The following is a 25,977-nucleotide window of genomic DNA, read 5'->3' as shown; positions in this document are numbered from 1 at the left end:
TTCGCTCTCCTCTTTCACTTTCATCAAGAGGCTTTTTAGCTCCTCTTCACTTTCTGCCATAAGGGTGGTATCATCTGCATATCTGAGGTGACTGATATTTCTCCCGGCAATCTTGATTCCAGCTTGTGTTTCTTCCAGTCCAGCATTTCTCATGATGTACTCTGCATATAAGTGAAATAAGCAGGGTGACAATATACAGCCTTGATGCACTTCTTTTCCTATTTGGAACCAGTCTGTTCCATGTCCAGTTCTAACTGTTGCTTCCTGACCTGCATACAGATTTCTCAAGAGGCAGGTTAGGTGGTCTGGTATTCCCATCTCTTTCAGAATTTTCCACGGTTTGTTGTGATCCACACAGTCAAAGGCTTTGGCATAGTCAATAAAGCAGAAATAGATGTTTTTCTGGAACTCTCTTGCTTTTTCCATGATCCAGCTGATGTTGGCAATTTGATCTCTGGTTCCTCTGCCTTTTCTAAACCCAGCTGGCACATCAGGGAGTTCACGGTTCACATATTGCAGAAGCCTGGCTTGGAGAATTTGGAGCATTACTTCTCTAGCATGTGAGATGAGTGCAATTGTGCAGTAGTTTGAGCATTCCTTGGCATTGCCTTTCTTTGGGATTGGAATGAAAACTGACCTTTTCCAGTCCTGTGGCCACTGCTGAGTTTTCCAAACTTGCTGGCATATTGAGTGCAGCACTTTCACAGCATCATCTTTCAGGATTTGAAATAGCTCAACTGGAATTCCATCACCTCCACTAGCTTTGTTCGTATTTTTGGGAACCTTATAGTCTGAATTCTGAACTGCTGTGTATAACATAAATAAGCTACAAGGATATATTATACTACACAGGGCATATAGCCAATATTTTATAATAACTATAAATGGAGTACAACCTTTAAAAATTATTAATCATCATGTTGTACCACAGAAACTTATATCAACTGTACATAAACTAACCTAAAAAAAAATTGTAGTCTTTGAAGACCATCTTAGAGTTATGTATCTAGCTTTCCAAAGAGGCAATTTATTACTATACCAAATAAATCACTATATAGAAGCTACATTCCTAAAGGGGAAATTACATTAATTAAAAGTTAAGACTTCAAATCACCTTTCTTAAAAGTTCTTATGTACACCTCTAATGACCTCTGATATGTTATATTTCTGGGGTTCTTCCATTAAGATAGAAACTTTGGATGTGATGGAAAGGTGATAAATATCTTAGGAAAGCTAACAATATTTAAAAATTACTTAAATACTCTGTTTAGTTGTTCAGTTATGTTCTATTGTTTTGCAACTCCGTGGACTGTAGCTCTCTCTAGGCTCATCTGTCCATGGGATTTTCTGGGCAAGAATGCTGGAGTGGTTTGCCATTTTCTTATCCGTGGGATCTTCCTGACCCAAGGATCAAACCTTTGTCTCCTGCATTGCAGGTGGATTCTTTACCACTGGGCCTTTGGGGAAGCCCTTAAATAATCTATTGTTAATATAAACGAATATTGTTCATATAAATGCTCCTGTTGGAAAGGAAACTATGTTTGACTTTATTCTTACAAAAATTTTAAAAAAGGACACATACACTTTTGCAAAACGTATTAAATTAGAACCATAGATAACTTTCCCCTTTCCTTTCAAAACTTTTTTAAATTTTTTAATTGAAGTATAGTTGATTTATGATGTTGAGCCAATCTCTGATTACCATTTTACATTTTAAAATTATGCATTATATATCTTTGAGAAGCAAAAAAATCTCTCTTATTGGTAGCCTGTAGATAGAACAGATACTCTGTTATTTGAATTTTTAAAATTTTGAATGATTAAGATTTTATTTTGGCCTACTATCTATAGAAAGAAGAAAGTATAACATGTTGAGAAATAGAAAAAATGTGATTTATAGTTTCTTGAGGTTATAATATGCTTGAAGGTAATTAAAAGAATGTTTTAATATATTTAATGTTTTTAATATGTTAGAAAAGAAGTGTAGTCTCTATTTTTTTTACCCTCTGCTAATTGTATTCTGTTTGTTATTTAGTTCATATGCATGAAATAACTAAACCTTGGCAAGAGTTTTTAGCTGGGCTCAGCTTTTTGTAAGCCAAATGATTTTGAAAGAGGATGGGCATTCTTTAGCTCCAAAATGTTGACTCTGGATTCAGCAGCTACTAAGTAATAATAGACTACCCACTGACTTAAAGGTCAGAGTCATAGAATGATTAGAACATCATGATTATGTGAAGAAAAAACATTGCGTCATTTAGTGCTGAGTTTGAATTAGATTGTGCTCTGTGACCTACTTTTCTTAGATTCATTTGGTCTCTATGAATAAAACATGTACCAGTATTCTCTGGAAACTACTGGTCATTATTTAAAATTTGAAAGATTTAAAGAAATCATGTATTAATGAATCTTACCTTCCTGACAATACTAACGATGGTTAATTTGTCAAAAACTATATGATAAAAAGAATGGGAAGCCCCAGAAGAACATTATAGCGTATAAAAACTAAGACAAATAATTTTACTGGAAGCCTTGATATAGTCAAGTATTATAAACTTCACTAGTACTTATACAGGTTATACTGGTTATGTTATTTTGTGTGTATACATATACATATATATGCACACAAAATACAATACATATATATATATAATAAGTGAATATATAGTTCAAATGCATAAAATTTATCTTTTTAGGATACAATTCAGTGGTTTTTAGTATATTCACAGTTGTACATCCTCACTAGTATTTAATTTCAGAACACTTTCATCACCCCAGAAAGAAACCCTGTACCATTAACAGTCACTCCCCAAAGGTGATTCTCTGATATAAGCCTCTGAATAGAGTGACCAAGAAAGAGAGAAGACACAAATGCAGGTTTTAAAGGGATAGTAAGAGGATATCATTATCCTTATCATTATTATTATGAACAACTTTGTCAATAAATTTGAAAATTTAGATGGAATGGACAAGTGCCTAGGATAACATAATTTACTAAAAGTAAAGAAAGAGAAAAGATATGGAAATCTGAAGAATCTTATAACTGATACAGAAAATGAATCCCTCATTTCTGTCAGTGGTAATATCATTTATCTAATACCAAGCCAGAATTAAAGGATGAGACTGCTTCCAGCCTGTGTATTGCCTTTGTAGAAATCAGAAAAAGGCACTGTTTGCAAGAGTACATGCCAGGGGACAGGATTTTGTGAACTAAGTGTTGGATGTCAGCTCAGCACACTCAGGAAACATGCTGTACAGCTGTATGTGGCAGCCTGGCCCTGGCCTTCTCCCTTTTTTCTCCCTCCCCAACTTAGATTCAGTTAATTTACAAATACTGCCAAGTGCCTCTAAAGTATATCTTGGAACTGCTCTCTTCTTTTCCACTCCTTCCACCAAAGCCTGGCCACCATCATGTCGCACCTTGACTCCTTTCCCCCTCCAATCTATTCTCCATACTACAGTTGAAGGGATCATTTTAAAACGAATCAAATAACATCAATCTCCTGCTTAAATTCTTCAGTGGCTTCCCTTTTCACTAAGAAAGAAATCCAGACTCTTTACTATGAGCCACAGGCTCGGCCTGATCTGATCCAGTCTGTGTTTCTAGCCTCAACTTGGGCACTCACCTCTTTGCCTTCTCCGCTCTAGCCACATTAGTCTTTGTTGTTCAGTTGCTCAGTTGTGTTGACTCTTTACCACTCCATGAACTGCATCACGTCAGGCTTCCCTGTTCTCCACTATCTTCCAGAGTTTGCTCAAGTTCAGGTCCATTGAGTCATGATGCTATCTTATTTCACTAGTCTTATTTCAGTTTAATTAATCTGTAAAGATCTTTCTTGCCTCAGGTTTTTGCATATGCCAGCCCTTCTTTTTTGGGATAGTAGAAATAACTGGTATTTGTTTTGCACTTGCTACATACTAGAGACTGTTCTAGGTACCTTCTATATGCAGACATTTAATCCTCACAACAGCAGTATGGAATAGGTACTGTCATGTTCCATATTTTACTGATGAGGAAACAAAGACACAGAGAGGTTAAATAAAGTGCCCAAATCCCCACAGTTTGTAATTAATGACAACAGGATGAGCTTTTCCACTGTGTGTAATGGCAGCCCCTTCTTATCCTCTAGGTCTTGGCATATTGACCCTATCCTTGGGGAAGCTGTCTCTGGCTACCGTATATAAGGTAGGTCTCATTGTAGGTCACCATCTCAGCTGCTAGTCTGTGTACTTCACAGTACACACTATGACTTACTGTTATGGTTTTTATTGTTTTTCCCCTGTCTTTCTCATTAGAATATAAGCTACACAAGGACAGGAACTTACTATGGAAGCATTAATGTGCTCAATTCTTTAAAATATAAAATAATGAAAGAGAATGCTCTTTCAACATCTAGCACATTGCTTTGCCACAATAAACCCTCAGTACATGCTACCGAAGCAATAAGAATAATATAGCTTTCCTATTCAGATACTTACCTGCAGAAAATAATTAAATCTTTTACAATTTAAAACTAAGTGAAAAAAAAATACTACTGAAATTACTCCTCAGCCAATTTAGGTGTTTCCAGAAAAAATCCTGCCTATGTTCAACTTACTGTAAGGATAGCCAGACAGATAGTAAGGAATGTGTCTAAGCTGTCTTCTCATAAAAAGTCACTGTGAGGTTTTTTCTGATTCTGGACTAGATTCAATGGTGTTAGTAGTGATCGTTATTTCACTTAGTTAGGAAATATATCTAGTCTTTTGTTTTTGGTTGAGTGACTTAATTTAATCTGATGTTCAGTCAGATTTCTTATCCAAAGTGGCAGAAATTAACTGACTAGTTGAAGCAAAGGGGATTTATTGAAAGGACATCAGGCTCACAGGACGAATAGAAGACTAGAGAATGGGAAGCTTGTAAATAGAAACCAAAAGGCCACTAGAGTTGAAAAGCCAGGAGCAGACCCACAGTCACTGCTTTATCACGGGGTGGGCTGATCAGGGTGCCACCTCAATACTGCCCTTGACCCCGGTCCTTACATTGCTCATGAAATGCAGAATACCATGATAATGCATCGGATTAACCTTATTCATGTGCCAGGTTGCCCAAGTCTCAGTTCTGACTTTTAAACTGCACACAGTTAATTTCCCAGAAGGAAACTGGAGATGTAAATGCTGGGAAGACAAAACCAAGAATGTCTTTTATATTTGTGAAGGAAAAACCAAAATTGTGTGTTTTCATCTTTTCCTATTTTTGGATTGTAGAATTTTGTTAAAGACATGGACTTTATCCAAACACAGAGATTAGAACATTAGAAGGGACTTTATTCTTCCTCTAGCCAAACTCTCTTATTTTTTTTTCATAGGCATTAAACAAGAAGAAAAAAAAAAACCTGTGTACCCTCATTGAATAGCAAAATACATAATGAACATTTGTGAGTTACGTTGTGGGTGACATGAGCGTCTCAGAATATAAAGCCTGGAGTGCATCCTTGATCTTGGCAGAAGTAGAGAGACGTGTTTCATTCAGGTCATGATACAATTATATTTTCAACTACCAATGGCCTCTTCATATGGTTTTCCATATCCGTGAGTTTAGTTTTGGACATAATGAATTTGAACTCTTAACTCGACATGTCTAAAGCCAAACTCATCTCTTCCACACTTGCTACATCTCCTGTTTTCACAAACCAAAAACCCTGGACTCAAATATGACTATCCCATACTTCACCCCAGCATGTAGTCATGTTACCAAATTCTGTCCAGTCTTCCTCCAAACTCCTTTTCAAATCTAACGACCTCTTTATCCCCTCTTACTAGTGTCTTGGTTCAAATTCATGACATCTGCATTTCTCATTGCTGAATTTATCTTCCAGTTTTCATTAATTTTGCCAGGTCCCACAGGCTTTCTGGTTGAGGCCATGGTTACAGTTCCAGCCATGTATCCCATCACTCCTTCCCTTCTCACCTGAACAACCTGATCTCAGTATATCCTGATTTTTCATGTGCCTCAGATTTTTACGGTGCTGATTTTTAATTAGTTAATTTTTCTACCTACTTCTATTACTCCTGTTCTCTCAGTTTGACTGCTAAACTTCTACTCCAGCCTTCCAGACTTTGTTTCATTGAACTTTTCCTGAAGATCTTCCCATGTCACCCATCCCTATCCCTAACTAAACTCAAGCATTTCCTCTGAACTCTATAACACTTGTACATACTTCTCTGGACTGCTTGCTTACTCTCATTATTTGTTCACGAGTCTGTTTTTCCTTTCAGATTGGGAGCAGGGACCGTGGCTCAGTCACAGTTGTGTTTTCTCACCACATTCATTTAGTGCCTGGTATGCCATAGGCGGGGCTTCTCTGGTGGCTCAGACAGTAAAGCGTCTGCCTGCAATGCGGGTGACAAGGGTTCGATTCCTGGGTCGGGAAGATCCCCTGGAGAAGGAAATGGCAATCCACTCCAGCACTCTTGCGTGGAAAATCCCATGGACGGAGAAGCCTGATAGGCTACAGTCCACGGGATCGCAAAGAGTCGGACACGACTGAGCGACTTCACTTCACTCACTATACCATAGGCAGCAAAACATGTTTCTTTAACAAAGGAGTGAAGCATGCCTCACTGAATGAAACCCCTGGATGAAAATGAGGCCCGTAGGAAACTCTAGAAGTTGGTAAAGTACACATTCATCCTGACCCTATTATGCCTGTTACCCCAGTCATGTGGCTGTACCCATGAGGTACTTCCTCATAGGAGGGAGGAACTTCAGGAAAGCAGCCCTCAGCACACCTCAAGTACTGGGCCCTCTTCTTTCTTGCCCTCCATAATTCTTGTTACCTTATTGCATTTATCTAGAATGCAAACTGACTTTAGCTCCCATTTCTAGACTCCAGCTTGTCTCAAAGTCTTAGCAATGGTCTTGGTTCAGTTCCGAATCTCAGTGTTTGCCCTTACAGAACTTATTCTATCTTCTCCATGCTTTTCCAAGAGATTATACCACTGCATGACCCTTTGACCCCTGGACTATGCCTCAGTGCTGGCCCTCGTGGTCCCCATTGCTTTTGGGACTAAAGATAAGGACATTTTAGGCAATGCCAAAATGAGTATCAGTTTAATTTCAAGGGGAAAAAAAAAAAAAAGGGAGAGTCATGGGAGAGAGTCCAGAGTGCAACTTGGCCAGTTTTATCTAGAAGCACGTCTTTGTTTTAAAGCCACTTATCATAGTCTTATGTATAGATATCACTTGTATTCACACACTCACACATTCTTCTGTTCATTTATTCCTTTGAGGACTTACTGAACTCAATCACTATGTTAAGTTCTGGGATAAAATGATATGAGAACAAAGATATTTTCCCTGTTCTTCAGATTGCCCATAATCTGGGAGTAAGAAATAGTGCCATGAATGATAATTATAAATAATAAAATAAATGTGCCAATATAAACCCACTCCAATACTCTTGTCTGGAAAATCCCATGGACAGAGGAGCCTGGTAGGCTGCAGTCCATGGGGTTGCAAAGAGTCGGACATGACTGAGCGACTTCATTTTCCCTTTTCACTTTCATGCATTAGAGAAGGAAATGGCAACCCACTCCAGTGTTCTTGCCTGGAGAATCCCAGGGACGGCAGAGCCTGGTGGGCTGCTATCTATGGGGTCACACAGAGTTGGACACGACTGAAGCCACTTAGCAGCAGCAGCAGCAAATAATCACAGGGACTTCCCTGGTGGTCCAGTGGTTAAGACTTTGCCTTCCAATGCAGGGGGTACAGTTTCAATCCCTGGTAGGGGAACTAGGATTCCACATGCTTCATGGCCAAAAAATAAAAACATAAAAACAGAAGCAATATTGTAACAAATTCAATAAAGACTAAAAATATTCCACATCAAAAAATATCTTAAAAAAAAACAACTCTGTGCTTCCAAGGAAGGGGGCACAAGTTCAATCCCTGTTCCAGAAATGAAGATTCCATGTGTTGGTTGGCAAAGGCCAAACAAACAAACAAAAAACAGGTTCAGTAGCAACAGAGGAGAGGAGGTCTGCAGTCTTAAGCTTGGTAAGCAGTACCTGACTAAACCCTGAAATAATAAATATTTCATGCAATGCTTTCCAATTTCCAATTTTATTTCTTTATGCAATTATACACTCTACCCATATGTGAGACTACTATGGAAAATGTTCATCAGGAATTTTAGACAATTTTTATTTAGGGGAGGGTCATTTTCTCATAGTTAAATGTATACCAAATGCTGCTATGGCAGCAGATTGTACATTCTACAGTCTTGTAATCCAAGGTCATGAGGTACATGATTTTTTTAGGGAGGAAATTTGATAGGATACCTTTGTATTAAATATAGTCAACCTTCTACCAGCACTATGCATAATCCCAAATGGCAAATAATCTAAATTTTGTTTCACAGATAATTTAAAAATTGTGCATAGTTAGATTTAGAATGCATTTTTTGCTTTTCTACTTTACCATCTGTCATAGGAGGTATACCCTATAGGTTTCCCCTTTTTAAAGCTGTCAACATTTAAACTTTTAAATTAATGACAGTGTCGATAGGTTTCTGATGGATTATGAGGAAGGAAACTAAGAGCTAAAATTTGTCTTGCATGATCCCCACATGAATTACCAAATATATATATATGTATATATATGGCTGTTTTGATTGTTCTCATGTGTGTGTGTCTGGATATATGTAGTCAAGATGTGAACAACTTGCAGAAAAATAACCTCTTACCAAAGAAGTCTACAGTACATGCAATAGCAGTGTTCACAAGTGTGTCTTAGAACCGACCTTTGGGTGGAGTTATATCACTGCCAACGGTTCAGATGTTGTGGTTTATTCTAACACTTACTGTCACTTTGAACGATTAAAGTTGTTTGATCCAACATTAGAAGACCGCGTTTCACGAGAATCAAGACAACATATACTCTAGCAGTCTAGGCCAGCAGCACGCGTCAGACCACAGACAGATTGCCAGCCATTTCTTTCCGGTTCCTGTTTTTGTCTGAAAAATGGCAATGTTGGGAATTGAAAAAATAGTTGTGAAAGCCTTCAATGTGATTCTGTATAATCAAGGTAAAGAAAAGCATACTTTGTTCCGTCCTCAAATATGAAAGTGTATCCAGTATTACTTCCTTTCTAAAAGAAATGTAATTATACGTGATGAACTGGCACAGTCACTCCCTCCCCCTTCATGTTTTCAGCTTTTATCAGAACACTGCCTCTCCCGCTGTGGATGACGAGCATGCTCTAGTTTCCCTTTGCCTGAGATGCTCTCCCTGGTAACTCACTGCCCTGATACCTCTATGTCCTCGTTTTAATCTCATGCTCCGCCAAATGCAATCTGACCCTGCTCTCCAAACGCTGCTTAATCAAAACCTGCCAATCTCCCAACCCCATTTGCCACTTTCAGGTCATCATTCTACCCACGTTACTTTGAAGTCTTCACCATCACCTAGGTAAGCACTCTACCCTTGACTATTAAACCTCAGGTATCTTTCAGTCCTCTTTTCCCCCTTTCTCTCTGACTTTCAAACTATATCTGTGCTTAGAGCATTTCTCAAGTTCCTGCCTCTGACACTCTTCTTTCCTTCCTCTATATGATCACTTGACAATCTTATTTTTTTCCACAGCTTTTTTTTTTAAACCCTGAAAAGAACTTAGAAGTGATAAATGTGCATTATAACAATACAAAGAACGCAATGGACGATACAGTAGAATATTAGTTGTCTTCCCCCATACATTTTTTTCTGTATATTTATATCCGTCTATATGTGTGTATGTATGTTACTTTTCTGTCTATAATATATTCATACATATATGTATTTTCATGTCTATTTTGTTGTGGAAGTTGAATCATATTAAATAGTGTTATACAACTTGCATTTTTTCCTTTACGACAAATCATGAATATCTTTCCTAATTGATGCATCTGTGCTGTGCTTAGTTGCTCAGTCATGTCTGACTTTTTGCAACCCTATGGACTGTAGCCCACCAGGCTCCTCTGTCCATGAGGATTCTCCAGGCAAGAATACTGGAGTGGATTGCCATGACCTCCTCCAGGAGATCTTCCCAACTCAGGGATTGAACTCAGGTCTCCCACATTGCAAGCAGATTCTTTACCATCTGAGCTGCCAGGGAGCCCAACTGATACATATGGAGTTATCTAATCCTTTAAAAGGCTTCAAAGTATTTCACAGTATGGAAGTATCATACTTCCAAACTCCATAGGGACATATCCACATGGTTATTCCACCCGCTAATCAAATGCAACAACAGCAAAAATTATAATTGTTGTATTAATAATTACAAAAATTGTATTAACAATTACAATTGTTAATTGTGTATTTCTAAATTGTATTCCATACTTTGGCCAGTAGTGTCATCCTCCTTCCAAGTGTGTAACTTGAGCACTAGCCCTGATATTACCCCTAAATCACAGATATAAATTTCACTGTTTACAGAAACATTCCCCTGGGTATGCCAGAGATGCTTCAGATGCCGTGTACCCCAAATGGACTCTTCATTAAGTGGCACAACTCTACCTCAGAGTTGGTGGTTTCACATCCCATGTCACTGAATTTGTCCAATGGCATTACCTCAATATCTCTTTATTTCATTCTACCTACCCTTCTCTCATCACTATCTTAGTAGACTTCACAATCTTTCATCCAACCTGCTTTCATCCAATAGACTCTGCCATTACCGTTATCTCTTCACACCTACACACCTTCTTTCCCCTCCTGCCAATTCATTCACTAAGCTTTCATCAACATGCTTCCCATCTTCTCTTTTCTGATGGGTAGATCTACAAGCTGACACACAGTTTAATAGCTTAACTGACTCCCATCTACACACAGAATAAAGTTCATGCTCTTTGGCTTGCAATGCAGAGATTTTTATCCCCTGTCCACCTCTCCAATCTCATTTCCTGTTAGTTCCAAGTTCCCTGTTGCAATCTGTGCTTTTGCAAAATGCTCAAACACATATGTACACATACAAAGACACACATGGGGGGAGAAGTTTTTTGAGACCTCCACATAATTAAAAAGTTTAATTCCTCTGTGTGAGATAGGCTCTGAACCTCTTTACCTTGAAAACTCCTATTTATTCTTCAAAGTCCTGCTCAACCACCACCACCATTTGCTCAATGGAGTCTTCCCTCATTCTCCCCAGACACAATTACATTTCTTTGTAATTTGTAAACTTTGTTTACACATTATTTTGTAAAATAGTGCATATTATATTATTTGTATATATTATTTATCTATTCACTTTATGTCACCCCTAGTTTTTTTATAGTAGGGACAAGATATTAATTTACATTTATATATTTAATATCTATCACACTGGGGCACATAGTAAGTACTCAGTAAATTTTTATCAGGGTAAATTATGTAAGGATTTTATTTCTTTGTCTTCCTCAGCATCTACATCCAACCAGATAACATCTCTTTACAATGTCACCTCCTAGTTATACTGTGTCTGTTTCATCTCTGCTTTCCCACAGCAGTTTGCATACTACAGGAACCCATCCCCTTTCCCACATGCATTCAGCAGCACCTGTTAAGTAGGTGTGACCCAGGGAGTATGACATTATGGAAAACATGGTGCCTGGCCTGGAGATGCTTGTGACAACTCAGCAGACAGACAAATAAACCAATCACTGAAGTAACTTCACCACTGGTTTTGCCACCATATTCTTCCTTTAATCTTGTGTACCCTTCACAGTTCCATCAGAGTACTCCTCGTAACTCTGAATCATATTACTTTTGAGCTCAAAATCCGGTAGCTTTATATTTACCACAGAGTAAAGATTCACCATTTAGGTGAGCATTCAAGACTGTATGCTTTTTCCATCCTACTTCACGTCTTTCCTTTCCCCTCCACTTCCTGATTCTGCCTATTCATCAGAGATTAATTCAAATTATGTCTTTTCCTTAGAAAAAAAGCCTTTGACTATGTAGATCACAACAAACTGTGGAAAATTCTTCAAGAAATGGGAATACCAGACCATCGGACCTGCCTCCTGAGAAATCTGTATGCAGGTCAAAAAGCAACAGTTAGAACCGGACATGGAACAACAGACTGGTTCCGAATATGGAGAGGAGTATGTCAAGGCTGTATATTGTCATCCTGCTTATTTAACTTATATGCAAAGTATATCATGAGAAATGCCTGACTGGATGAAGCACAAGCTGGAATCAAGATTTCCAGGAGAAATATCAATAACCTCAGATATGCAGATGACACCACCCTTATGGCAGAAAGCAAAGAAGCACTAAAGAGCCTCTTGATGAAAGTGAAAGAGGAGAGTGAAAAAGTTGGCTTAAAACTCAGCATTCAGAAAACTAAGATCATGGCATCTGATCCCATCATTTCATGGCAAATAGATGAGGAAACAATGGAAACAGTGACAGACTTTATTTTGGGGGGCTCCAAAATCACAGCAGATGGTGACTGCAGCCATGAAATTAAAAGACATTTGTTCCTTGGAAGAAAGACTATGACCAACCTAGACAGAATATTAAAAAGCAGAGACTTTACTTTGGCAACAAAGGTCCATCTAGTTAGAGTTCTGGTTTTTCCAGTAGTCATGTATGGATGTGAGAGCTGGACTGTAATGAAAGCTGAGTGCCAAATAATTGATGCTTTTGAACTGTGGTGTTGGAGAAGACTCTCAAGAGTCTCTTAGACTGCAAGGAGATCCAACCAGTCCATCCTAAAGAAAATCAATCCTGAATATTCATTGGAAGGACTGATGCTGAAGCTGAAGCTCTAATACTTTGGCCACCTGATATGAAGAACTGACTCATTGGAAAAGACCCTGATGCTGGAAAAGATTGAAGGCAGGAAGAGAAGGGGACAATAGAGGATGAGATGGTTGGAGGGCATCACTGACTCAATGGACATGAGTCTGAACAAGCTTTGGGAGTTGGAAATGGACAGGGAAGCTGGGCGTGCTTGCATTCCATGGGGTCTCAAAGAGTCGATACAACGGAGTGACTGAACTGACTGATATCTTTTTCATGAAGTCTTCCAGGATCCTTCTAGGAATAATTAGCATGCCACTTCTTCTTTTGTGGCAACATTAATGTGAATCCTTCTTTGTGTTATAATTATTTATTATAAATCTATCCCCATTATTGAATGGGGCAGTAATAAGGTTTGGAAGGCTTTTTCCTTTCTTGCTTCACAAAATTAATACCAACAGAAATACAATGGGCTTTTGAATTTGAAGCTTATTTCTTATTCAATTTGAAGATTTTTTCACTCTCCTCGTTTACACAGTTTGCAGTGATATTTCTGCCTATGAACTTTACAGAATCAAATGCCATGAAGGCAAAATTTATATTTTATAAAGGATATGATTATTTTATAAAATAAAGTCACACCAAATTTAGCCAATGATCTAGAAAGGATATTATTGCCTAGAGCCACAGTGAAATCACAAAGCAGCAAACCTTCATTAATGAAGAAATCATTGTAGTGTGGCAATCTCAAATGCAAGATAGTATTACAATAGAGTATATGTATCACACTTGCCAAAATGAATTAATATTGCTTACTCTTTTGATTAAAAGATCAAAGATTTTTAATCATGTCTTTGCACATTTTGCATGTGATCCGCTGAATCCAGTAATAAGTGATAACAAGCCTCTCCTTTATGTAAATGTTCAGAAGCTTGGCAGTAAGGAAGCTAGGATTAGCTCATGGAGGAATGAAGAGTGCAAATATGTAATCTTTTCACATGCTTGCAGGGAAGGATAATTCTTTTTTTTTTTTTTCCAGTTGAGAGCCCTTTACTGATACAAAAGTGATTTTATGCTGCTTTTCCATCTTTATTTGATACATTGGCCTGCAGGCCAGATTACTGAAAAGAGTCACTTTGAAGCTTAAGTATAAACATTGAGAGCTATGGGTGAATTATATGATAGAGAAGAGTTTGCTATGCTTACTACAGTTAAAATTAAATGTTATTCATTAAGATACACTACATTTTTCACTATTAGAGATCAAATTTTCTTTCAAGATTTTTTTTTTAATTAATGTTTTCTTCTATTTCTATTTTATTTAGAGGCAATTCAGCTGTTGTGAGGAAAAGAACTTGGAGTCCAGTTAAACTTCATTGTTAATTCTGGCTCTGGCACTTACTAACACTGTGACTTTGGGCAAAATACTTACATTCTCTTGACCTGAGTTTCCTCACTTGTGAAGCCTGAAAGGATTGTGAGGATTAAATTAGGTAAAACATGTGAAGCGTCTGGCACAGCACTTGGCCTGTGATAGGCCGTTACAAGTGACAATCACTAGTATTACCATCAGCAGCAGCACTGGACTGTGTTCGCTAAACTTTATCTTTTTTGTTATTGTGACCTGGGGAATGGAAAAACCTAGGCTAAGAATCTGAATTTTTAGGTCTGGCTTTGCCTGTGTTACCAATCTTTTAGTGATTTATAGTTTGTTACTCTGTCTAGCACCTATGTCATATCGGGTTGTCATGATTATGTAGCTAACATTCCCAAGGTAATTTTAGTTATGTTTTAAGTTGTAAATATATTTTATGCACAGTGGAGTGTGGAAGTAATAAGTACCCTTTCCTGCTCTTCTGTAATCCCAGTGCTCAGAGAGGATCACTTCCATCTCTTCTCAAACCATATATGTTTTTGACCAAAATGAGATCATATATATGACATGTATTCACCATTATATCATACAGTACAGTTTCACTGACCTAAAAATGTTCTGTGCTCTGCCTGTTCATATCCCTCCCCCCAACCCCTGAAAACCATTAATAACCACTAATCTTTTCACTGTCTCTATATTTTTACTTTTTCCAGAATATCATACTATTGAAATAATATAATATGTAATCCTTATAGACTGACTTCTTTCACTTGGAAATATACATTTAAATTTCCTCCATAGCTTTTCAAGGCTTATTAGCTCATTTCCTTTTAGTGCTGAATAATATTCCATTGTTTGATGTACCACAGTTTCTTTATCCATCACCTCCTAAAGGACATCTTGGTTGTTTTCAGGTCTTAACAATTATGGGTAAAGCTGCCATAAACATCTGTGTCGAGGTTTATGTGTGGATATAATTTTTCAACTCCTTTGGGTAAATACCAAGGAGCTCAATTGCTGGATCATATGGTAAGAATCTATTTAGTTTTGTAAGAAACTGTCAAACTATCTTTCATCGTGAATATACTGTCTTGCACCAGCAATTTTCACCAGCAATAAATGAGAGTTTCTGTCATTCTGTATCCTCACCAGCATTTGGTGGTGTTGGTGCTGTGGATTTGGACTGTCGTAATAGGTACATAGTGGGCCACTAGAATGTTGATTGCAAGGTTTATCATCTAATTTGGGGTTAGTGCTCTGTTATTTAAATTTTCTTTTAAGTCTTTAATGGAGTTTTATAATTTTTGCATGTAAATCCTGTATATTTTTGTGAAATTTCTTTCTGTTTATTTATATATGTCTACTATCATCAATAACACAATTTCATTTGCATTTTTTAAGTTATCTTTTGTGTCTGACAGTTATTGTTTTTATATATTTCTTTTGTTCTGATTATCTTACTGATCTCCAATTACAGATGAAACGATATAATCAAAATAATAACGAAACCTCTTCCTATGGAAACTTATACTTCTTATCTGAGTGCATTCTTGAGAACTTCTGAGACTACAGACTCTTCTTTCATCCATCTGGCATGAATTCAGCTCCCTCCATTTTAGCTGCCATCCTCAAATCTATGGCTGCATTCCATGCTTCTCTCCAGAACTTGAGACTCATTTATTTATTCATTCAACAAATATTTATTAAGCGGCTATTGTGAACTAGACCCTGTTCCAGATATATCTCTGGGATAGTAAAACAACTAATTCCTAAGAAGGAATGTTCTGCTTAGAATAGCACTGCTGTTTTGTTATTATAATGTTTAAGTTTTGAAAGATAATGCATTTGATTACAAAGAACTTACAGTTTCTCAAATAGTTTATATTTGTAAAATCATGCCCAAACCACATTTAACCAGCATCTTAGAACGTGTTTTGAGGCCCTTACTACTCATTTGATCCTGGAAACATGTGACCCTTTTTCACATGTTTCAATTTCAAATTTGTGGTAAAGCACTCTAAAATGTAAATGCTGTTTTATCAAAAGGCTGTATGATGTTAACTGTCATGAAGATTTAATTCAGTGATCACAAATAAATGTGATAAATCTTTTATTTGCATGGTTAACCATGAGATTTTAAGTTGAAGATTAAATTCTATCTTTTATATTTTTCCACTGGGTTGCTTCGATGGTTCATCTATAGTCAGGTGATTAGCTCAACTTCATAACTCTAACAACATTATTTTAGAAATAGCATTACTAGTGGGAAAAAAAAGTCCCAAGAGTTTAGGAAGGAAGAGGTCATCTAAGAAGTTTCTAATAACAGAAAGACAAGTTGTTTATAAGCTACTTTGGTTATTCTGTAAAGAGAGAGAGTCAAAAGACAAAGGTTTAAATTTCAGATCTACAGGGAACATGACTTGGGGGAAAGTTACAGCTTTTCTCTTCAGCTATAAGATGAGAGGAAGTGTATTTGCTCTTCTACTTCAGAGGAATGTCAGGAAAATAAAGCATGAAAAACCTTATAATCTCCTTGTTATTGCAGAATGTTAGGAAAGGTCACCAGTTTCAACCTACTTTTCAGTGCAAGAGAGCCCATTTTCAGTTTTTCTAACAGGGAGACAGATATCTAGTCTCTGCTATGTATTACCAAAATCGAAAGTTATAAAGGAAGTACAGTATTAAGAAGGATAATTATTAATGTGTTTGTGCATGCTCAGTCATTTCTGACTCTTTGTGACCCCATGAACTGTAGCCCACCAGACTCCTCTATCTATGGGATTTTCCTGGAAAGAATATTGGAGTCAGTTGCCATTTCTTTCCCCGGGGGATCTTCCCAACCCAGGAACTGAACTGTCTCCTGTGTCTCTTGCATTGGCAGGCAGATTCTTTACTGCTGAGCCACCAGGGAAGCCCACTTTGACACACGCTAATGATAAATGCTGAAATGGAGGAAATCGTCTTATCAGTTATTTCTTTATAATAAGATACTTTAAGGGTTCATGGAATTTTCTAATGTCAAATCCTCTGGAGACAAAGCCAAGTGACATAGAAGATACAAATAATATATTTAAACTGAGTCCTAGTTATTGCATGCTTAGAAATATTTCTTTGCCAAATAAAGAGATTGATTTTTTGATGTTTAAAATAACTCTGTGTTACTTTAGCAAGTATAAAAATTTTCTATTCCAATGTAACTCAGAGAAAAAGTAAAAGGATTTTGAAAACAAAATATTTGCTGTCAGTGGAAGTATCAATACATCAGAGTTTTGCTTTATGTTCTCAAAATGAAAAGAAAAAAAAAAAAAAAACACACCAAACATTCAAAGTACTATCATGTAGAGAAAATGCTTAAAGTACTAAAAACATTAACCATGGCAAGGCTCACCTGTTACATATTGACTGAGTCTATCAGAGAAATGGGAGTATTGAAAGTGTAGTATTTCCATCATGGAAACTATTTAAAATGGGAGGCATGAGATGCACAGAAGAAAAAGTTTTTCTTGTTTCAACATCACTAATATCATTCTTCCTGCTGCTGCTGCTGCTAAGTCGCTTCAGTCGTGTCCGACTTTGTGCGACCCCATAGACGGCAGCCCACCAGGCTCCCCGGTCCCTGGGATTCTCCAGGCAAGAACACTGGAGTGGGTTGCCATTTCCTTCTCCAATGCATGAAAGTGAAAAGTGAAAGTGAAGTCACTGAGTCGTGTCCAAATCTCAGAGACCCCATGGACTGCAGCCTACGAGGCTCCTCTGTCCATGGGATTTTCCAGGCAAGAGTACTGGAGTGAGGTGCCATTGCCTTCTCCATCATTCTTCCTAGACATCAATAAATAAATAAAATACACAGCATGTTGAATGTAAATGAGTTTTTCATGGTATTTCTTCCACAACTGAATAAACAAACAAAAGGCTGTGTTCCAACTAGGTTGTCTCCTTAAAAACATTTATTTTATATTCCTTAAAATGCTTTGTGCGAGGAAGATTTGCTAATTTAGTAACTTGTTTCTACCTCTTGGCTCATATGAAGTGCCCCCCTAGTGCTTTCCTTCCTTTTGGTGACCAAAAGTTCTCAAATACCATCAGTTATTAGTGAATAGAGTCTAAAATATTGTATTTTCTTAAAAGTATGCACATTTTCTTTATAGCATTTACTAAAAACTATCCTGCATTCTTAGAAAAACAGTGATGAATCTTTATCAGTTCTTAAAATGGTTTCAGAGAAATAAACTGGAAATTTCTTAACTGCCTGTTTCTTTTCAAATGAAATACATCCTGTCTGAAACAGAATCAGCAACAAACTAAAAGCAAGAGCTTCAGGATGACTGAATTTAGAACTATTTTACATTGTTTAAAAAAGGTAGTTCTGAACATATCAGATGATGGGTGTCAGTATAATAATAGAAAACCCCCTCAAGGTGCAGTGGTAAGCCACAATAGCTTTTAAAATACCTGTTAAACAGAAAGCTGTGGCTGAGAGTAGTGGTCAGTGTCTGCGGAATTAGAAATTCTTAGAGTTTCAAACAATCAAATCATAGAATTGCTGAGAACCAGTGTTTCTATATGGCAACTCAGTTTGTAGAATTTTACAGCTGTATGGTGAAACAAAAATATTTTAATAGCTACTTTAAAGAAATTGTGACTCTATATACTTTGGCAGAAACAGTAGGGAACTTAAATTGCATGAGGTTTAGTTCCCTTGGTGCTAGTTCCCTAAGAATGAGACAATGCAGTGACCATCCTCATTAAGGAGGTCCAGAGCTGATCCCTGTGGGTTTGGGAGCAGTTGCTGTTCCCTCACTTCCTTCCAGGCTTCAAGTTGTCACTGACTTATTAGGGTAAAACTTCTTGCATCAGTGGAAGAAGTAGCAGCCTAGCAGAACTGAATTTTCTTCGGTATGAACCTATTATCAACCAACCAGTGACAGAGAAGTATTTTAACGACCACCACTGCAGAGAAAAATAGAGCACGGCAACCATAGGTGGAGAAAAGCTCTGTAGAAAAAAACAGGACAGAGTAGAATGGTGCCACCATTTGTTGGGCCCCCTGAGAAACCTGGGTGGGTGACAGTCATGCCTTACTGATACCTCACGACAGCCTTTCCTGATACCCCATATCCTGATTTTCACCAGATCCTGATACTGGATGTATCCACTTTTTTTCTTTCTGTGCTTTCCTGGCATCAATTCAGCCACCGTTATAGCTCACCTGGCATTTCACAACAGCTTCCTTCCTGGCTGCCACCACTTGATTTATCCAGTCCATTCTCCATAGGACAACTAAAATGACCTTTCTAATAATCTTTCAGTAATTTACCGTGGGTGTCAGCCTAAAGTCTGGATTCCTCATGTGGCTGTAAAACCCTTCCTGATCCAAACCTTTCTGCCAAAATATTTCTGCAGCTTCATCTCTTTATGAATTTCTGACATTCCGGTTCTCAGAACAAGTGGCGATCTTGCCTCAGGATCTTTGCACATTCGCTGCGTGATGTGCCCCCTGCTTGTCTTCCCAGGTCATCTCATACACTGTCACATCTCTCCACATGGGTCTTCAATGCACTGAGCATGTTTTGACTCACAGCTGCTTGTGTTTTCTCTAGTTTTAATACGCCTCCCTAGCTATCATGTGACTTCAACATGTTATACTCAATAGTGAGTCGCTCAGTTGTGTCCGACTCTTTGCGACCCCATGGACTATACAGTCCACGGAATTCTCCAGGCCAGAATACTGGAGTGGGTAGCTGTTCCCTTCTTCAAGGGATCTTCCCAACCCAGGGGTTGAACCCAGGTCTCCTGCATTGCAGGTGCTTTCTTTACCAGCTGAGCCACCAGGGAAACCCATTACACTCAATAGCTGTATGGAAAATCAAAATGAGAGAGTTTACACACATACTTTAAGCACATCTTGAAATATAGATTCAAAAGTTAAAAGCTCTGGGCTTCCCTGGTGGTCTAGTGGTTAAGAATCCACCTTGCAATGCAAGAGAAACTGGTTCAATCCCTGGTCCAGGAAGATCCACATGCTGTGGAGCTACTAAGCCCATGCACCACAGCTACTAAGCCAGTGCCTAAAGCCCATGCTCTGCAACAAGAGAAGTCACATCAGTAAGAAGCCCATGCACCACAGTGAAGAGTAGCCCTTGCTCACTGCAACTAAAGAAAGCCCGACTGCAGCAATAAAGACCCACTGCAACCAAATAGATAAATAAATAAATTTTCAAAAAAAGAAAGTTCTAAGAAGCCAGAGTGGAAAACGGATAGATAGATCACTGAAAGGGAAGCAATAGCAAGACTCTTCTTGAACTGCTTTTCCACAGCTAAGAGGCTGAGACAGAATCTAGAAAGGTTCTTCAGGTAGTGCTAATAGTTGTGAAAAATTTCCAGTTGACGAATTGCCTATACTGTAAGATGTTTAATGGTCCCTGAACTATGGATGCTTCTAGACCAGTGAGGGAAGCAGAGAAGTTCACTGCCACCTGGGAGGTCTGTTCAGTAGCAGCCACTGATCACTAAGTTTCTAGCCTGTATCGTGTTCCCCTGCATCATCACCAGACCTGTATTTCTAACCGCATATTGTAAATTACTACTTGGGGGTCCCATGGGTGTCTCAGAAGACTACCTCTCTAGAATAGAATTTGTTATCTTTCCCACAAAATCTGCTGCTTTTCCAACATTCTCTCTCCCAGTTAATGGCACCACCATCTGTTCAGATACCCAAATAAGAGATTCAAATATTCCTTTTTACCTTACACTGTCACCATCCACATGCAGCTTCTCACCCTCTCCTGTTGATACCACTTTCTTAATTTCTTATTAAGGCTCAAATCCATTTAATTCTCTTTCTCCTCACCACCTCTCCTTCAATGAAAGCTGCACTTATTTCTGAATTATAACAGATCCCTAACTGATTTCACTCATTCCAATCTTACCTTATGCTCATTCATTCTCTGTAAGACCCTATAGTGATTCTCCAGGGCACTCAGGCTAAATCAGGTGATGAACATTTACTGAATGAATTATCTTCTCTAATCTTCAAAATAAGGTTGGATTTATTTTTCATTGTGGTACAGTAAGGCTAAAGGGAGGGGCTCACCTCCTCATGAAATGACCAGGTTTGTCTGGCTCCTGAAGCTGTACTGTTTCTATGTCACATTGACTGTGCTTTCTATCTGAAGATGGCCTTTTCATGTGGACAGTGAAGACTCCTGGTTCCCGAATGGAATTTTCACCATCATACACAAGTAAACAATCGCCAGTTCCCATGACATTGTAGTGATTTCTTTACAGATTACCTTGTGCTACAGTAACAGTGTGAACCAGAACTTCAATTATGTAGGCTTTATTTTAAGAGTATGCAGAAGATAGACGTTGTAAACTTTTAGGCAAAGTCAACATATTACCAAAAACAAGCTAATACAAAATTTTAAGAGTACATTCCAAGGAATAAGTTGGAATCTCTGCACATCGAACCCTGTTATTTATACTTCTAGAGTATATATAAAGACCATCAAATAGAACTTTTGCCCAGAACAGTACCTGGCACATTGTTGATGTTCAGTAAATATTTGTCAAGTAAGTGAATTAATAAAGGGAAAAATTAAAACCCTCAGCATCCAATGATCCTGAATCATTTGCTTGTGTTTGTCATATTCTTTCTGGTAAAGGAAAATAGTAAACTTGTTTGTTTAAGCTAAGTTTTCCACTACAGAGATCAAAGCAAAAAAGTTTTCGTTTTCTCATTAAACTAGAAAACTCATTCAGTCAGAGCAATTTATTTCCTAAATATACTAGTAAAAAACACATGATTCAAGTTTTTAAAGTTTCTACCAAAACTTACTATATGTATTTCTGTTTATTTTTTTAACTATGAATTTAGCTTTATGAGAAAGAAGATTGACATAATTAGCTGAAATGAAAATTTTGGATTTATTTGCAGTCAAAATATCGGAGTTCTCTCAATCTACATTAATATTTCAGATTCCATTTTTGCTCATCTCTTCCCTAACTCCCTCCACACTTATACACTATTGAGTTACTGCATACATGATAATTTTAACCAAGGTTATCTTAAAATTATCACTGCAGATGGTAATTGCAGCCATGAAATTAAAAGATGCTTACTCCTTGGAAGAAAAGTTATGAGCAACCTAGATAGCATATTCAAAAGCAGAGACATTACTTTGCTGACTAAGGTCCGTCTAGTCAAGGCTATGGTTTTTCCTGTGGTCATGTATGGATGTGAGAGTTGGACTGTGAAGAAGGCTGAGCACTGAACAATTAATGCTTTTGAACTGTGGTGTTGGAGAAGACTCTTGAGAGTCCCTTGGACTGCAAGGAGATCCAACCAGTCCATTCTGAAGGAGATCAGCCCTGGGATTTCTTTGGCAGGAATGATGCTAAAGCTGAAACTCCAGTACTTTGGCCACCTCATGCGAAGAGTTGACTCATTGGAAAAGACTTTGATGCTGGGAGGGATTGGGGGCATGAGGAGAAGGGGACGACAGAGGATGAGATGGCTGGATGGCATCACTGACTGGATGGATGCAAGTCTGAGTGAACTCCGGGAGATGGTGATGGACAGGGAGGCCTGGCATGACGCGATTCATGGGATTGCAAAGAGTCAGACATGACTGAGCAACTGAACTGAACTGAACTGATCTTAAAATTATATTTGACATATCAAAATTTTGCAGGAAGGGGGACCCCTTCCCGGGCCCGAAACTGGGCTCTTGTCTAACACTCAGAAATGAATTGTCTGAGGAGACACATGTGCTGACAAAGCAAGAGATTTTATTGGGAAAGGGCACCTGGGTGGAGAGCGTAGGGGAAGGGAACCCAGGAGAACGGCTTTGCCACGTGGCTCGCAGTCTCGGGTTTTATGGTGATGGGATTAGTTTCCAGGTGGTCTTTGGCCAATCATTCTAATTCAGGGTTTTTCCTGGTGGCACACACATCGCTCAACCAAGATGGATGCTAGCGAGAGGGATTCTGGGAAGTGGACAGACACGCAGTGTCTCCTTTCAACCTTTCCCGAATTCTTCTGGTTGGTGGAGGTTTATTAGTTCCGTGTTCCTTATAAGGATCTCCTGTCATAAAACAACTCATACATATGGTTACTATGGTGCCTGGTCAGGGTGGGCGGTTTCAATCAGTGTGTTTCCCCTAACAAAAAGAAAAGGAAAATATATTGATTTTCTGAGTAAAATGTACAATAAATGATTCTTGATTAGTCAGGAAAAATATATCAGTCAATTTGCATGTCACATACTATAATTCTATGTCTTATTTTTATAATAAAAAGTACACTTATAATATTGTGTTCAATATTTTAATACATAAAGTTCTAATATGAATTTAAAGAGGTACAATTTAAAGAAATTAAATCATATCTGTTTAAAAAGAAATCAGATCTTTATTTATATTGTTATTGTTCAGGTGCTAAGTTGTATCCAACTCTTTGCAACCCCATGGATTGCCGCATGCCAGGCTTCCCTGTCCTTCACTATCTCCTGGAGTTTGCTCAAAGTCATGTCTATTGAGTTGCTGATAGCATCCAACCATCTTGTCCTCTCTTGTCTCCTTCTCCTCTTACCCTCAATCTTTTCCGGCATCAAGGTCTTTTCCAGTGAGTCAGCTCTTCACATCAGTTGGTCAAAGTACTGAAGCTTTAGCATCAGTCCTAATGAATAATCAGGGTTGATTTCCTTTAGGATTGACTGGTTTGATCTCCTTGCTGTCCAAGGGACTCACGAGAGTCTTCTCCAGCACCACAGTTCTGGTTATAATGTCAGATCTGTTTTCAGGTCATGCTATAAATAGGCCAGAAAATCAGGAAGAAGCTGAGCTTGAGTTCCCATTGTAGTGAACTTATGATTTGTATATGATACCTTGACAGTTTGTAGCATTACTAGTTATATACTCCCTGTTTAAAATGTATACCTAACATCTCACTGTTTCTGAGAGAATCTGTATAGGAAATTTATTTTATCATCAACACCTAGGGTTTTCAATGGAAATCAATCCCATTCTGGGGCCTGGTGAAAATTTTTTAGGACTGAGTTTGGATACTTTAACAAAAAAAGCATAATGTTGGCAAATTTGGAAAATCTGGGATTGAAGGTGATAATTAGATCAATATTAGATTTTTAAAGGCAATAGAATTTCCAGACCTTCTCTGACAGGACATGTGCTTCTGGGGACCATGATTATGTCTGGTCTGGACACTGACCTTGGCTGGGGGAAGCATACCATCATACTTTCTTCTGTTTGGAGAACTCTCTCTTCTTTGATTCTTCAGTCCCACAGTAGGCCAACCACAATGGGCCTGGCATAGAAACACTTCTTCCCAGCAGCTTTCACAAGAGGAGGAAGTGCTGTGTATCTATGCAAATTTGCTTCTCTGTGTGTGGCGGCACTCTGCAGGGAGTATCCATCTAGTGCTGCTCTCCCCTCTGGGTCTCTGAGGCACAGGCTTCCTTCCTGCAGTGAAGCGGAGTGGGAATCTCTCTGAAACCACTCTATTTTCCTGCCTGTTTTTTTTCAGTCCTAGTGAGACATGCAATAGATCAAACTCATTCTCTTGGTTGGCATGTTCTGCATCTGACTTCAGTGTGTTTTTTGTTGTCTTCAAGTGAATTATGCACAAAACTGACAGCAGCTGCCTGCAACAGATAACCCCGAAGGGCAGGGTAGTAGAGCCTTGTGGTCAGTCCTTCCTTTCCTGAGCTGCAGTCTTCTCCTTTGAAGGTCTCCTGAGTTCCTAACTGCCAGAGTTCAAGGGAATCTGACCATATTTTGATTTCAATAGGAAAAAAAAATTGATGTAAAATTCTAACTACCCATGTAGTTATTTATAGAAAAAAATATCTCTAAACATGTTTTAGAGAATAAAGAAGGAAAGAAGTAGGAAATCCCCTCAAGAGTTGCATTTAGAAAAAAAATATCACACCTATGCCACTTCCATGGTGCAAAGTAAAAATTATAATGCAAGAGAAGCTGGTGAAAGTATTTTAAGTAGATTGTTAATGTTCACAGTGTTAAGTACAAGAGCACTGGACATAACCTACTTACTTATACTTACTACTGCATGCTTAAATGACTTGCATACACCATACTGCTGCCTCTCAGGTGGCTTTGTGGTTACTGTGGATCATGAACCCCACCCTTTTAGATCAGATAAGGCTAAAATGTGATGACGAAGGGAGGGGGGAAAATAACCCTTATATTTATAAGCCAGTGCTTATAAAGATACATAAGATATCAAACATCTGAAATGAAAATCTATTTATCAGGCTATTTAATAAGCTTGAAACAATATTTTTAAACAATACTACTGCTTATCAATTTGCCTCTTATGGGGCTAAAATCTTCTGAAGGATCTAAGTTAAGAGAAGACTTAACTGATTTTTTTTTATCATGTTTACATTTGAGTTTTTAAGACAACATGAGCTTCAGGTATTTTTTTTTACCAATAAAACTTTACCTCTGTTGTTAAGTTCCTGCTGTAAGGGAAGTCTGAAGCTATTACTGGCACTAGGTCTTTTGGTTCTATCTTTAAAAGTCTCTGGAATACCCTCTTCTCTGTCCTTAGCAGTGCCATATGACCAGCCTTTATAGCCATTTCCCTATACTCATCTAGGAAAACTTCTAACTGATCTGATTGCCTCCTGCCTGCTCTCTACACTACTGCTATAGTTATCTTTTTAAACACAGCACTGATACTTTCGCTCTCTTGCTTAGAAACATCTCAACAGTTCATAGCTCACCAGAATGGGTTACCAATGTGACCAGATGTTGATCACAACAGCCTTTGGGGTACTAATGAACCTGAGTTCATTACCTCATTCAAGCAGCTTCT

General features: G+C 38.1%; 2 long non-coding RNA genes across 2 annotated transcripts in view; both read left to right on the top strand.

Annotated features, from left to right (window-relative positions):
• The window catches only part of LOC120856792, a 31,395-nt gene extending 24,292 nt beyond the window's left edge, over positions 1 to 7,103 (top strand). The window contains exons 2-3 of the long non-coding RNA XR_005719485.1: positions 4,131 to 4,186; positions 5,349 to 7,103. This is a non-coding gene — a long non-coding RNA (uncharacterized LOC120856792). The remainder of the gene's footprint in view (positions 1 to 4,130; positions 4,187 to 5,348) is intronic.
• An 861-nt stretch (positions 7,104 to 7,964) lies between these two features.
• LOC120856785 lies at positions 7,965 to 17,430 on the top strand. Its single transcript, XR_005719482.1, has 2 exons — positions 7,965 to 8,038; positions 14,071 to 17,430. It is a non-coding gene; the product is annotated as an uncharacterized LOC120856785 (long non-coding RNA).
• The last annotated feature ends 8,547 nt before the right edge of the window (positions 17,431 to 25,977 follow it).

Source organism: Oryx dammah, unplaced genomic scaffold (assembly GCF_014754425.2).
Source record: "Oryx dammah isolate SB20612 unplaced genomic scaffold, SCBI_Odam_1.1 HiC_scaffold_28, whole genome shotgun sequence".
NCBI classification, from domain to species: domain Eukaryota; kingdom Metazoa; phylum Chordata; class Mammalia; order Artiodactyla; family Bovidae; genus Oryx; species Oryx dammah.
This window is presented reverse-complemented; position numbering and strand designations above follow the sequence as displayed.